We start from the raw sequence: 17,123 nt of genomic DNA, 5'->3' as shown, positions 1-17,123 counted from the left end.
GCCTCAGCATGCTTTTTCTTTGTATTTCTGGATGAACGGGAATTAAACAGTGGAAACTCCCGTGTTTCTTTACTCTCGGACATTGTTTAATGTTTTTAGGACTAGATACGTCGAATATTGACCAAATGAAACATAGAAAACTTTAAAAAGAAAGGGAACTGGCACAGAGCTAACAAGCTAAGCCGCCATCTTACTCGAGGCCGCTCCCGTTTCATAAAAACTGTTTTTTAACTGAAACGTAATTTACAAATAGTTCCTCAGATAAGCGATTAAAAAAAAAGAAAACAACAACAACAAAACATGTTTTATTATGTAAAGCAACCGCGGATCTCCAGTAAGCACATGTATGTCTCCAAAGTGGATTTACATGAATCATATACATCTTAAAGATGATTAAATGTCTATTTAATATGAGACAGAGAAATGTTCTAAGAGAATTTATAAAAGAGCAAATCACATGTACAGACATCTGAGTGAGAGATGTGTGTGTCCCCGCCTCCTTCTTCCCAATGATTATGGAGTTTTTATGGTTACAGAGTGGTGCCGAAACCCGGCAGAAGGAGGGACGCGCTGCTGAAGATCCCTCGCCGCTGTGGTGAATCCGCGGTGCCCTCGAGCAGGCGAGGAGTGTGCCACCATGGACGCTCGAGGCGGTGGGCTGGAGCGAGTTGCCGTGGACGGGGGAGCTCGCTGCCGGCCGGCCGCGATGTGGAGGGGCGGCTGCCGTCCGTGAGAGAGCGGAGGAGTCAGCGCAGTTCGCCAGGGGGCCGGAGCCTGCTGCCATCCACCTGAACGGGGAGGAACAGGGAACGTGGGACTCCTGCCGGCTGCCCAAAAACCGGAGGAGCCGTCGCCGTCCACCGGGCGGCTGAGGAGTGTCGTGCCGTCCGTCGAGGGCCGTCCAGTGCCATCCCAGGCACCGCGGAGGAGATCACCCAGCTGGTGGAGGGCCGAGCAGCAGTGTGTCTGGGAACCGGAATTATTATTTTTTCTCTCTTCCCTCGCTCGTCTCTGTCGCTCCTCCTTCCATCTCCTTTTCTCTTGCCTCGTTTGTCCTACTCCCAGGTTCCCGCAGGTCCCCGTGAGTGGTCCCCCCCGGAGGGAGGGGGGACGGGAGTAGAGCGCAGTCTCGGGTGTACCCTCCGGCCTGCGAGGGGCGATGGGGGTATGTGACGAGTGGGGCAGGGCCGAGGGACGTGGGAGGAGCAAGGCAGGTGGAGTGATTGGAGATGAGCTACACCTGTTTGACCCACCGGTCTCGAGGCCCACGGATGAGATGGAAGGATATAAAACTGGAGCGACGACAGTGAAGGAAGAGAGAGGACCAGGCCTGGACTTTTAGTTGTGTTTTGGTTTTTATTTGAGCGCACCAGTCATCCGTGAGGGGCTGGTGCGCTGTTTTGTATTTATTTTGTGATTATTTAAATGTCTTTTGATTGTCCGCCGGTTCCCGCCTCCTTCTTCCGGATGAATATGGAGATTTTATCATTACAGGCATAATGTTCAATACACCAATCAGAGTATCATCTCACATTCCCTTTAAGAGTGAGATGCGCTCGCGCCAGGACGGATCGCTATTTAGATGGCAGAATTTGTTGGCAGAAAAGCTGGACGCTTCTCAAGCAAAGAAACCGATCTGCTCGTGTGCAAAGTTAAAGCACGCGAGCAGATCATCTATTGCACAAGCAGGAATCCACCAAAGCTCCACGCGATGAGTCAGTTAACATGTATATATGTGTGCATTGGCATGATTGTTAAATTATTTGCCAATTTCATTCATCATTATAAGTAGTAATAGGCTGGATTGCAAATAGGTAGCCTAATTCTAATACATGCAATGTTTATCCATCATTACATTTTTATATGTATGTAGCCTAGGGATGGGTGATACCACATATTTTGTCTTTGATACAATACCAATACTTTTAATGGCCAGTATCGTCCATATTGATACCGATGCGATACTTCTTAAATGGAGTTTTAGATTATGAAATTTAATTATTATGAGTACAATGCATTTTAACATACAATACCCCTTAATTGCAACTTATTAGGTTATATTTTTGTTTACACATGGTTAAAATGTTATGGTAATCAACGGAATCTACAAATACTATAGTTAAACTATGTTCACTTTACCATGGTTCATTGTCATAAGGGACTGCCAGTAATAGGCTGTTGCATGCATAAAATGCAACCTTTTTATTCGGAGAGTGTATGTGTTATATTAACAATAGAGAATAGAACATGAGCAATACAAACTATAAATGTAAATATAAATAAATGTACTGCACAAACTAGGGTACAATTTCAATAGGTTTATTGTGAAATAACTCAAACATATAGTCTATGTTTTTAAGGCATTGTTCTGGGCTGCCTTTTCCAAAAATATAAATGCTTTCTTATTATAGGCTACTCTCGGGAAACGCAGCTTTATTTAAATGCACTGTCAGAAGTGAGTGAATGCTCTCTGTAATTGATTGATTCTGCCTTGCAACATTTGCATGTTGACATGAGCAGGAAAATCCCTTCCACACAATTATTTGCTAACATAGGTTATTTGTCCAATTTAAGGGATATTGTAGGCGTTGTTTTTTGTTTAATAAACAAAATCACTGGTAAATAAAAACACCTAAGTATCGATATTTTTGATACCTCGCATCATTATCGGTATATCAATAGTTCAAGATCGATTCGCCCATCCCTAATGTAGCCTACACAATAATATTCTTTTACACTGTAATCCTTTTGTTTGTAATATTTGGCATGTTTGTGTGATGTATCCCTGTGTGTAATAAGCAAAGTCAACGCACACTGTGGACAACCCAGAGGTGCATTTTCAACCAAGGCGCTCTTCAAATAACAAAAAAAAATATTGCGGCATTGACTTTAGAGCAGGTTTGAGTTGGTCTATGGCGCAGTCTATTTTCAGCTCCTTAAAATAGCATTGCACCAGCAATGCGCCTGAACACACCTCTTTTTTAGACCAGCACGCCCTTGGGCACACAAATGGGCGCAAATGCATTTGCTAATTAAGCAATGTGGTGCTGGATGGGAAAATGTGAACAGCACCAGACTAAACCTAGCAAACACACTTGCGCCTTGCGTCGAATTGCGCTGGGTGTATGATAGGGCCCATAAACTTGATGTCTTGTTTTTATGTTTTCCAACATCTACTAGCCATATTTGTTTTCTTTGCATTTTATTTTTAAGAAAATCCATTTTCCACAGAATTTATGTGTACAACAAAATAATGTTATGTCATTTAAATTTTCCAATCAATAGAAATTCAATTTGAATACAATAAATGGGATTCTGTCCTGTTTCATGCTGCATTCCAAGCTTCAAAACGAATGCCATCACACATAATAACACATAATAAAAGTGGCCAAAACAACTGGCAGAGTTGTCAAAGTTATTCAGTAGATTTGTTTAACCCTTTAGAACCTATGGCTAAAATTGGCCGTTTTCACGCATTTTGTTTTTTTGAGTATAAAATTATAACATAATGTGGTATCTTCAAGTGTAAGATGCCTTTTTTTTTCAGAAGATTATAGGCATTCAGGAAATTACAGTTATTGTACATTATTTTGTGTAATGAGTTAGTAAATAGAATTTAAATAGACAAAAAAATTAAAAATGGGAAGAAATTGTACTGGTTTTTATTTAGAAAAAATCTGAAAACTCATGATCCAAAGAATCTAATGCCTCAATCTTGAAAAAGGAACTATAATACATATATACACAAGTCTTTTTGAGACACTGGATTGCACAGTTTTCACTCAGGAGCCATTTGTTGTACTGCAGTTCTCCAGGTGTTTTTGGATCCTTCAATCCAGTCATTTAAATGTGGGGCAGTTCCTGTCTAACTGCAAGCATAGTCCAACATCACATTCCTGGCACTTCTATGGGGTGCTCCTTTTGCATCGTATGCAACTCTGTGAAAGGTCTTGAGTATCACTCACAGGAACAGGCAGATGATCACATCTCTCTCGAGCTGCCATCCAGGGGAATATCTGTGAGCTGAGCAGTTGGCAGCTCCTGAAAGTTTTGCAGTGTCATGAGCTTATCATGGTGGATGGCACACAGCTCTTTGTGTAAAATTAAGCTGTTGGTCACTGCAATGTCCAGGAAGTGCTGGAAAATGGTCACATACGACTTGTTTTATGGGGCACCGACTTTGTTCTGAGCATCTTGTTAGCGGTGTCAAGTCCCCCCATGTACTTATTGTAAAGCTACAGCTGCGACCTCGGCCCCTCTGAGATGGTGTTGTGTTCGATGTAAATGGCCCATTTGCTTCTTCGTAGATAATTGGAGAAGCCACACTGAAAAAAATTAAATAAAAAAAGCAACGTGTTACAAAATCACTAGCAACTAGTTTGTGTGTATGTGTATATCTGTTTGTGTGTATCTGTGTGCATGTGTGTATCTTATACAGTCTATGATGTGTATGCAAATGTGTGTGTGTACGTGCATGCGTGACTGTGCATGCATGCATTTGTCTATGTGTATGTAGGTGTATTTGTATATGTGTGTGTAGGTGCATGTATGTGTGTTTGATTGTGTGTATGCAAATGTAAGTAACTGCAGGCTTTATTTTTATTATTTTATTGTATTATTATTATTATAGATATTTATTTATTATATATTTATATATTTGTACTAATTTTCTTTTAGTAAGTTACTTACACACATTTGCATACACACAATCAAACACACATACATGCACCTACACACACATATACAGATATAGACAAATGCATGCATGCACAGTCACGCATGCACGTACACACACACATTTGCATACACATCATAGACTGTATAAGATACACACATGCACACAGATACACACAAACAGATATACACATACACACAAACACACAGATATACAAATGCACACATTAGCAGTAGCCCACACATAAACGTATGCAAACATGCACGCACACAAACATACATATACACGCACACACACACACAGACACACACAGAGAGAGAGATATGTCCATGCACTTGCATACACACAGAAAATTATGTATGCATGCACACGCACCCATACACATAACGCTAACGTTACATGAGCAAATATGAACGCATGCATGCACATACGAGCTTACAAATGTTTGCAACGCAACGTGTGTGAAACTGTGTTTTTTCGAACAGAAACATGGAGTCTGACTATTTTATTCATTTATCATCGATTCATCAGCAAGAAACAAATAAATCAGCTTCACTTACCCATCACAATCAGGTTTGCTGGTGGAAAGCATACAGCTACCGTATTAAGCTGTATATTGTCTTAAAGCGCAAGCTGTCTTCTATCAGACGCAATTAGGTTTTTTTTCGTAGTGCAAACGGTCGCTGAGTTATGAAAACATTAATACCGCATGGTAAATTGTGTCGGCACCGACACGTTCGGTTTTAAAGGGTTAATGAATGGACCAAACTTAAAGTGAAAGAGAGTCACAAAAGAATTGCTGAGTCAAAATTGACAGGCATCATTGTCCACAGTCAGAAGCAGTCTCATTAATTAAGGATGCTTTTGGGAAACACACCTCAGGGCTCGCAAAATTTCCAAATCCCTGGTAGCCTGAACTTTCCTGTTGACAAATCAGCATACTCAGCAAAAACTAATAGCATATCTGGATGTAACGATTCAATAAACGTATGATGTGATAAAATTCACAATACATATTACACCATACAATTTCCTTTCAATTTAGATATTTATTTTTGGAGGTAACTTATTTTATGAAGGGAACACCTCATCATGACCCATGTCATAAGTATACATTGAAAAAACACCAACTTGTTGGCCGACGACAGCTTCTGACATCACTACCGTCACGACTATAAACAGACACCAGGAGAATACATCATTCACCTCTTCGTCTAAAGCTTGCGTCTGAAGCATGGCAGGGAGCTAGAGGATGCAGTGTCTCTTTCCCTACTCAGGGAGCCATGGTTACATTCGTAACTTGAGACGTTCCCTTTCAGTGGAACTTCGAACTGCGTCCTCTAGGGGCCGCTATGGGGAACAGTATACCCACGCCGCCATGCTGAGGGGAGTGCAGGCCAGAATCATGGCAAACACTAAGTACCAATTCTACCTTTACCATGGGAGTTGCCCCTGGGACATTTAGACGGCTGTCTGTGTCAGTACCTCTTCCGGCCAAAGGCCTAAGCTACATACCCAATTTAACTGTTAGGGCCTCGGCCCAGGGTAGAGCTGAAGGCTTGGAATCAAGAAAGATTCCTTTAAAGGGATACAGCTAAGAACATAGCATTTTATAGTAAGTTTTGCCTGTCACACAGGGGCTACCACTAGCTTTCGCATAAGCTTGCTGAAAGAGCTGTCTCGACAGTTCTCTAGTAGCAACACCCTGTTTAGATAGGTATCCGAAGATACATAGGTGGAGTTGCACCTATGATGAACGGGGCTTTTACCAACTCAAGAAAAGGGCACAAAGCATCCATGCGAAGACCTCACCATATAGGATTTTAGAAAGAACGTAGAATGCTAGCGTGCAAAACAAACTAGCCTGACAGATGCTCGCTGATGGCCTGATGTTGACCAACAGCTTGGTGTATCCTGACCTCATTTTGATGTCTGTTGTTTTTTGTTATTACTAACTTTAATTTCTCTGGTTTAACCCTAGACCTGATGCCGCTGAAAGAGGAGAGTCAAGAACTGAATGAAAAAGAACAAAATCTGTATGAAAATTTTTATTTCACAACTGGAGAAAAAACTTCTGGTTGCTCACTGACTGAAAAGACATCCACACAAAATAGAAGTCGCTCCTGCATTCAGTGTGGAAAGTTTTTCTCAAGCCATGCATACCTTGATGTCCATATGAGTATTCACAAAGGAGAGAAGCCTTTTACATGCAAACAGTGTGGAAGGAGTTTCACTGCCAAAGGAAGCCTTAACCGGCACATGATGATTCACACTGGAGAGAAGCAGTTCTCCTGCCAAGAATGTGGAAAAAGTTTCTATAATAGGGGTCACCTTAAAGACCACATGAGTTTTCACAGTGCAGAGAGAGCTTTCACCTGCTCTCAATGTGGAAAAGGTTTATATCAAAGAAAAAAAATACTTAATAAACACATCAGATATCACTGTGGAGAGAAGCCCTACATATGTCCACAGTGTGGAAAGAGTTTTAGACATGAAGCAATATTGAACACGCATTTGAGAGACCACACTGTAGAAAATCTGTTTGTATGTTGTCAGTGTGGAAAGAGCTTCAAATATAAAGCAACATTGAACACCCATTTGTGAGTCCACACTGGAGAAAACCCATTCGTATGCGATCAGTGTGGAAATAGCTTCAGAAGTAAAGTAAATCTTACAGTGCACAAAAGAGTTCACATTGTTCACAAACCAGATGGACCTGAAATGTCAGTTGCAATCCCAACAGTAGCACATTGTTTTCTATTAAAAATGGAAAGGGGGTTGGAGGGGAAGGGGAAAGGGATAAATAGCCCTTCAAACGAAGATTTTTCGGGACCACACTTCAAACGAAGGAGTATGACTTATCTCGGCAACATGGCTGCTACAGTGAGCAAAAAGACACATAAATGTAAGCTTTTTTTGGCATAAATAAAAGTAATCATTCGTTTAATGTTACATTCAATTGTGAGTTAATATTAACGGTCATGATACTCAAAGAAATGTTTGCAAAAAATCGCTAATATTTGCTAACGTCATATCATTTAAGACAGCATAGGTCTGATCAGGGCGATAAATGCCAAAGACTAATCCCCCCAATAATTAGAAATCGCTAAACCATTTTCTCAAATATTACCTATTCCAGACCGAAAGAGAGAGAGAAAGAGAAATGGAAGTTGCGTGTATTCGCGTCTGTGCGTTTACCTTTTTATAGTGAGTTTACTTACAAACAGCGATTGTATCCTCTCATCACTGGAAAATATAATGTAGCGATTCAGTATTTAAACTGTATTTCATAAAAGTCGTGGGGCAGCGTTGACAAGTTTATTTTCTCCTGGATGTGTGAGATTGATTTCAGATATGTGTGTGTGTGTCAGTAAGCAGCTCATTAATACAAAACAATAATTAAAGGCTCTAATGCACACCAGTATATGGCGTGTGACGTCATGGTAGTGGTGTCCCAATCCTTAGGGGAATATTTTCTCCACTACCCCTTGACACTCTGGGAAGGGGTAGGTGGTGGGCAAGGGGAAGGGGTATAAAATAGAATTGGGATTGGGCCTATGTCTTGGATAGTCTGCCAAAATAAAACACATATTTGGTTTTGATTATCATGGGTCTATTCTTCATACCTTGCATACATCTGAGGTGATTTGACAGATGGCAGACTCTTTCAGTCGGGCGGAAGCTTTCTCACTCTGTCGCTGGAGAAGTTACAGTGGTAAACTGAATTATTTGAAATCAGTTCACTCATCAACTTAAAAACTTTGTCAGAATCATTTTGCACATTTTCACACAGATGCACACAGAACTGTACATATCTCCCAAATCTTTGATCAGCAACTAAAGTTGTATTAACTATACATTTTATGTGCTAAAGTTAAACTATTCCAAATATACTAAAGTGCACTTTATATAGCCACTCTTTTATTTAATTTTTGAAATGCAGAATTCATTCAGCATAAACTCTAATGTATTTTGGTGACCTTACAATTGCAATTTTATTTATTTACACTAAGAGTGTTGAACATACATCAATATCATAGTAATAAAAAACTGAGGTCATACTATGCCTTACTTTTTAGTGACTTTAAAATGCATTGCAATTGCATTCCCAGTAAATTTGAAGTGTCCTAATGGGACAATTATTGTTTGTTTCTAATGCAATAAATTATTGCAATAAATTCTAATGCAAAAAGGAATACATAATACGAAACATCACCAAACAAAGAAACGAACAGAAGAAGAAAAAAAGTATTTCAAGTTAAAGCAAAAGCCTGAGGGGAAAACAAAAATGTTTTAAGAGATGATTTAAAATGAGATGACATAGGGGATGATCTAATGGGTAAAGGCAAAGAGTTCCAGAGTGTAGGACCAAGAACAGAAAAAGCTCTGTTCCCTTTAGATTTTAAATGAGATTTTGGGAAAATCTAATTAAACAGGTAACCAGTGAAGTAAAACTAACAATGAAGTAATATGCTCCCTATTTTTTGTCCCTGTCAAAAATGAGCAGCAGCACTCTGAACCAGTTGTAAACGTCTAATGTTTTCTTCAAAAGGACCCAGAGTAGGTCTTAAATTATGTAAAAGGTGAGAAAGTCCAAAAAATATAACTTTTTTTTTATTTTTATTCAACTGTAGGAAATAGTTTTCGATTCAATTCTTGATATCCTTTAAACCAGCCAGCAAGGAGGACACCAAATCAGAACCTAATTTTACAGGAAAATAAAGCTGAGTGTCATCTGCGTAAATGTGATATGAAACTTGAGACTCAAATATAAAACAAAGAGGTAAACATATATAGGGAGAATAAAATTGGACCCAAAATAGAGCCCTGGGGTACCCCACAATGGGAATTGGGAATTGAACTTGATGAAAATTCACAAATTTTCACCGAAAAACTCCTATTTATAAGATATAATGCAAACCAGTCTTTTGCAGTACCACAAAAGCCAACCTCGATTTAATCTTTTTAACAGGATGCGGTGACCTACTGTATCAAAAGCCATGCTCTGCTCCAATAATAAAAGAATAGTACAGTTACCAGTATCTGCAGATAACAAGAGATCATTAACTACTCTTAAAAACAGAAAAAAAACTACTCTTACTTAGTACTGTTGCACAGTAAAAATATAGCTGCAAGCAGCAATTACGGGGTTCAAGCACATTTAGGCCTCTGAGGTGGTCTCGGCCAATCTGGATGTATGGAGGTGACCAACAATTAAAGATAAAGTGGATATTTGAATTAAATGTTTGGTGATAAAACAAGGATTTTATCATCCTTAAAACTGCAAAAACTGCCCTTTGTGGGCATTTGTAATAATAGCCTATTTGATGTACCTAAATAGTTAATTTTGTATTACATTATGTATTTTAACAGTGTTATTCAATTATTATTAATTAACCAATCATTATTGCCTCTTTGTTTTTTATCATGCATTTTATAGCATTTTAAAAGGTTCTTGTTCGCTTAGCTCTGTTTTTATCACCACAAAAATATTATCTGAATGCTTCGTAAGTTATTATTTGAAGCGATTTGAAGTATCAAAGCCATGGTTAACTTGTAGTTGCCGTTGCTACAAGAACCATGTTTTGTTTTTGTTTTTCATAGTAAAATAATGGTTAATTTTCAGAAGGGAACATAAACTCAGAGAATATTAAGGCAGATGCAGCGGTGATAGTACTATCACGACATTAAAACACGTTATTAACTTAATGTCATCAAATCCAAAAAAGTTTAACAGGATTATAAATGTAGGTTACCTAAAAGTAATGCACGGGCCTCATCTTGGGCTTTTTTCTTTTCTTATCTCGGCACTGGACTACGGTTGTCTTTTCCCAGGTATAGTTGTCCATCAGTTATGATCATTTCCAGTCAACCACAAACATGAGGTGAGAGCGAGCCTGCGCGGCTGCAGGAATGGTGCATCACGCGTCTGTCTGTCTTCAGCGTAAAACGCATTTTTTATGATTATGTATATATGTTCATGACATATATATTTATGATTTACACACACACACACACACACACACACACATATATATATATATATATATATATATATATATATATATATATATATATTACACACACACACACACACACACACACACATTTCAGGGAGGTATCCCGAAGACCCCCCCCCCCCTCCAAAAAAAAGGGAAGGAAATACATCTCAGCTGTAATCACCTTCTCAGTGAGACTTTGCCTATCTGAATGGGAGAACTTCCCTGCGCTTAGCCTCCCTAACATGTTGTGGTCCTTAAAAGATATAGCATAAAATATTATTTCTATAAGCTATAGGCCTATGTAATTATTCGTTAATTATGTTTAAATATGTAGATTACTTTTACTATTTATATAATCTACTTATACAATTTATGTAAACTGCTTTTATTTATTTTCCATTGCAACTTTAAACAGGTCTAAGGAGTTTGTTGTTTTCATGTAGCCTTGGCAACTAGCCTGAATAATATGCAGATGAAATTAAACTTGTCAACTCACCTCAACATGCCTTTTGCAATCATTTAACCTGCCATGGGCAATGCTTGAGCAAGACTGTCATTATGTTTGACACCTATACGACGGGTACACTTTCGTGTAGTCTGCCGTAAAATGTGTCTTATACTTTTTTTTTTTTTTTTTGTGGCACTCTCCCTCTGCCATGGTGCTCCTGTTTCTAGATAGACATAACTGGTTAATTTTGTTCGGGAGAAGAGATAAAAGCCCGCCCACACTGACAATTGATTGGTTGATTTGCAGAAACAGGCCAATCAGGATGCTCTCTGTCTGACATGCGCTTCGCACACACGCACATTAGCACACACACTCAAGGTCTCTCGCTCCCTCTCTCTCTCTGTCGTGCGCGCTACACGGTTTGAAACACAGTATCTGTTTCGCATGCGCGCTTTTGCTCGCTCGGTCTAGATTCCGGGAGTTTTTAACTAATTCGCGGGTCTCAGGGAGCCGCTTTCAATATGCGGGAGACTCCCGGAACTTCCGGGAGACTTGTGATGTCTGGTGTGTGTGTTAATATACATAATAATAATTTAATTTTACTTTTTTTTTTTTGAGAAACTGGCATGGTGCCCCCTGGGAGCTGGAGCCCTACGCAAACTGTGTACTCTGCGTGTAGGAAACAGCGCTACTGCTCGTCACTCGTGTTCGCTTTGGGTGTTGCGTGCTCAGCAGTTTTTGTGTTGCAGCCACAAGAGTATGAGACCTATAACTTGAGGAACAGCGCGAAGCTGCGAACTCGTTTTGAATATTTTAAAAGTGTAACAGCTGATGAAAAAGCAGAGACGATTGTAGACGAAAATGAAAAGAGATTTCATCTTAGTTTTTTATTTTATACAAAACATTTTTGTCTTGTCTTTCTTCGTCAACAATAATGCATGTTAATTTAGTCTTAGTCAGCGTTTTTGGACAGTGGTGCAGTCTTGTCATCGTCTCGTCTTAGGTCGTTGACAAATTTCATCTCGTATTGTCTGACGAAACTAACACTACTTTAATGTTATCATTTTTAGCCTTTTTCATTATTTATTTTGATAGAAGTATCGATTTAGGCACCGTTTTAGCCCATCGAAAGTGCACACACGCACTGTGAACACACACCTGGAGCAGTGGGCAGACATTTACACTGCATTGCCCAGGGAGCAATTGGGGGTTCAGTGCCTTGCTCAAGGGCACCACAGTTATGATCATCTATGTTGTCTTGGGCCTTTTGTGTTGAAAAGTGTTGAAACACTTAGCCGAATTCCACAATCTTAATTATTTAATTCGTTCCGATATGCTACATCATGCTGTCCAAAAGATTGTTATGCCTGTATTTGTGCTGGAAAATAAGCCAGCTTTCCTTTGGTCAAGCTGTTTTGTAAAGCATTTGATAACTAACAGGTTGAAAGTTTGAAAGCAAAGAGTTTCTGAGATTAAAGAAAACAATTTTTTTCAGTAGATTTTGATGTCCTCTATTGTTTTTGATGCCTGTTTCTTTATGCCATTAAACTGGTTTTATATTGTTTTTTTTTTCCACTTTAGACCTGATTGAGGAGAGTCAAGAGCTGAAGGATGTGGAAGAGAAAGAGCATATTGAAAAATATTTCTTTAAGAGAAATCCACACAGATTAGAAATTGCTCCACTCAAAAAAGTGTCCAGCAGATTGAATCTAAGAGTTTTCATTAAAAAAATAAGTCTTGGAGTCCACATGAGAATTCACAATAGAGACGTCGCTTTCACCTGCAAACAGTGTGGAAAGTGTTTTACTCCCAATAAAAACCTTAAAATTCACATTACAGTTCACATTGAAGAGAAGCCTTACACCTGTCAACAGTGTGGAAAGAGTTTTGCTCAAAAAGAAAACCTTAAAGTTCACATGAGAGTTCACACTGAAGAGAAGCCGTACACCTGTCAACACTTTTGAAAGAGATTTGCTCAAAAAGGAAGACTTTCAGTCCACATGAAAAGTCACACTGGAGAGGAGCCTTACACCTGTGAACGGTGTAGAAAGAGTTTTGCTCAAAAAAGATACCTTGCAGTCCACATCAGAAGTCACACTATAGAAAAACATTGTACTTGCTCTCAGTGTGGACAGCATTTTGCATAACAGATGCAAACTCTCAGGGTGCTGGTACAGGACAGCAGAGGAACATAATGTGACACCAGAGAGTCACAGTGAGCATGCAGGCTGCTCTCTGACAAAAGAGGTGGGCAAAAAGCTTATTCCATTATATCAAAGAATGTCGAGCGATAGCCTACTGCAGAGAATCCAACATGGGGGCACCCAAAATTCTATTGAGTGCTTAAATTCTGTCATTTGGTCAAGGTGTCCAAAACTGTATTTGTCGGCAAAAAGAGAGTGGACGCAGCAGCCAGTATGACTATTTCAACATTCAATGACGGTGCTTCAGCCATGTTATCTTTAATAAAAATAACACAAAGAAGTCACACAACAGTCTATGTATTCAGTTGTGTAGGATAAGTTTGTGGGAAATGATAAAAAAAGTGTAATCTTTAATCTGAAATTATGCAATCGATATCTTTAGAAGCCATTTTCTCAAAATGATGAACATTCTGAACCAAAAATGTAAACTTGTGTAGCACTTACCTATGCCGTACTTCCCATGTTCATTCTTAGTTATATTCTGAAGGTAATTACAGAAGGATACATTAACAATGGTTTTTTTTAACCTGATTTACTTACCATTTTGGGGTAAAAAAAAAAAAACATGCCGATAATTGCATTTTTATACGTGTTTATAGTATCTTACTATTTTTCAGTAAAAAAAAAAAGGGGATATCCAAAATCTGCTTGGTACATTTTTTTAACACTGATATATTATTGATAAGAAATAAGAATAACAAGTCTGTTTTTAGTGTCTAGATTCTTGTTTTTAAATGTAAGTATGCGCATATTTAGTTAGATTAGATCAGGTCATTTGCATAAGTAAACATGTTTTGTCAAAAAAACTTGAAATGCAATTTTTTTTAATAATAATGTATTTAATTTATTGGTAAAGTGAATATGTTTAAAGGAAAAATATTCCTATTTACCTGCGATGTCTCGCCTTAAATCACGCTAAAAGCTTGATGTGTACATTATGAATGACTGACTGAATGAATTAATAAATTATGCATTTATATACTGTCGCCATCACTCATAGCTGCACTTCAAAAATGTAATCGATTGACATCCCTAATAGGTATACAACTTCTATACACAGTTTTACTATAAATACTTATAGTATTTATACTTATAGTATATATGGGTTAAACTATGGTTAGTATAGCAGAACATGGCTAATTTGTGGTAATAATGGTTTATTTAGTTGGTTTATTTATTTGTAGTAAAACCATCGTTAATTTGTTGTTTTTGGGAAAATAAATAAATGGCTCTAAATTGTAAAAATAATAATATAAAAAATGGTTCCAGCCAACATTTATTTAACCAATAATTCACCAATAAATAGCTCATGAAATACTGAATGACTCTTCAATAACTTTTCTTTTTATTATTAACATTTTGCAAGTAACATTTGAAATTTGAAAACATAGTGTCATATAAACCAAAGAAAGTTAGCGTTTAGCAATGATTAAGAAAAAACTTTGTTACGAGGGATTTAGATTAACATAATAATAAAAAAATCCAGATAAAACAAAAACTAAAATAATAACAATAATAAACAGTTAAAAATAACAGTTAATTATTTTAAATAACAGCTAGTAATACATAGACAAATAATAACAAAAATAAAAACTTACATTTTGACTCAAGTAAGGGGAAGGAAAGCTCTTCTAAAGATCATATCTCAATTCACAGGTGAATCAAAACCTTTTTAAAATCTGGTATGTTTTAACAGCTTTTTTGTTTTGTTTTAATTTACTGAATTACTGAATTACTGAATATTTTTAATTCAGAGCAAAATTCAATAAAATTTGGTTTAGAAGCTGTAACTTTACACTTATAAACATGACCTTTTCCAAGCAAGCTCAGGATTTCAATAGCATTATTTGATAGAACAGATCCAGTGCTACATGACTAAACAGGACCATTTCTTTGGTGATGTCAATAAGGTTATTAAATGATGTAAAGATCAACATTGAAATCTTATTACAAAATGGTTCTGATTCATTTTCACATTTTCAGATCCACAAAAAGAGCATTCTGGGTGAATATCCATAAATAAATAAATAAATACATTTTAAAATAAAATAAAACATAAATTACAGGGGTAAAAATTATGAAGGATTTTAAGATGGATTTCTTTAACTCTGGTACCACAAACTTATTGTGAATAGACCATATGTTTTTAATTAGTTAATATTATTATTTAATACATATTTTAAATTGTTATGGACTCTTCAATAACTTGTCTTCAGCTGAAGAAGGGTTTAGCTGCATCCAAAATACAGTACTACTTGTGTTTGTGCTACATTTGAATTCGAACGCACTCCTCGACCGTTAAAGAAGAACTTTCTATGAATGGAATTCAAATTTTACCTCAGAATAAAAAGAGATATCTATGAATACAGTTACTGAGACTGATTTGGATTTAAGTTTACAAAAAAATATTTAAATATATTATGATAAAAGAAGTCTTGTATTTTGATCAGGAGCTGAGTTTGTTCATCAGTCCCTTGTATGTCTGACAGAACTGGACTCCGTTCAGTGAACACTTTGAGAGTCATCACTTAACCACTGACTCCAGGGTACAAAGGCCTTGTTTTATGCCATGCAAGGTCAAATAACTTATTACTTTAAATGGGTGAAGTATTGACTATCATAAGTAAACTGTTAAGGTGAAGTTAGTTTTTCACAGATGCAGAAATCCAATTAAAGATTTTACCAATCCAGCAAAATGACCAGTTCAGTGGATTTAATGTTTGTGAGAATTGTTAACTGTTTTAATTTCAATTTAAATACATTTTTAAATCATTTTAAATGTTTTTAAATTCCCTGTTTTATTGTTGTGATTAAATTTTTATGATTCTTTTCTTTTATGTAAAGCACTTTGAATTACCACTGTGTATGGAATGTTATATAAATAAACTTGCCTTGCCTTCCAGAACACAGCTTGATTCTATAGCGATAGTTATCGAGAACGGTTACATGTTCTTTTAATAGCAGTATAATAATTGTAATGTTTAATCTATACATTCATAGTAGTGACAGATTGATTAATGATCATAAATACATATCTCTGTTATGAACAGCTATTCACTCTGCAATAATGTCATATTTTTGATTCAGAGGATGACTCCGCCTCTTACCTTCCAGATATTGACAATCTGTCTGAGTACAAGGAAGCAGCAATCTCTTACATCACAGGCTTCATTGTAAAAAATGTTACTTGCATGCCTTCTGACCTCAGATGACTTTGTGCATCCATTCCTTATATTGAAGGACAAAGGTGGCCTACAGAAACATTCTACATGAAAGTAAACTGTAGTCTTAAATATTAAGATACACAGGGATGTACAAGAGGCGTAAACAGGGTGACACTGTCAGTATGTCAATGTGAGGCAGTGAATGATGAATATCTTACTGATAAAGTGAACATTAAGTGGAGGCATGAGGATGTTAAGAGGCTGGTTTTGAGTTTAGGAGCCTGATGGCCTGGGGGAAGAAACTCCTCCTGAGTCTCCGGGTTTTTGCCATCAGGCTACGGTAGCGCTTACCAGATGGCAGCAAAGTGAAAAGATGATTACTGGGGTGGGTGAAGTCTTTGATGATTTTTGCAGCTCTACTTCTGCAGAATTTGAGGTAGATGTCCTGCAGAGAGGAGAGAGCAGACCCTGAAATGCGCTCAGCTAAGCACACAACTCTCTGCAGGGCTTTGCAGTCTTGACTGGAGCTGTTCCCATACCACACTGAGATACACTGAGTTAATACACTTTCTATGGCCCCAGAATAGAAAGTTTTCAGGATTGCTGGTGAGACCCTGAATTTCCTCAGCT

Source organism: Carassius auratus, chromosome 22, assembly GCF_003368295.1.
Source record: "Carassius auratus strain Wakin chromosome 22, ASM336829v1, whole genome shotgun sequence".
NCBI classification, from domain to species: Eukaryota; Metazoa; Chordata; class Actinopteri; order Cypriniformes; family Cyprinidae; genus Carassius; species Carassius auratus.
The sequence above is the reverse complement of the archived record's forward strand: the minus strand, read 5'-3'. Positions refer to the sequence as shown.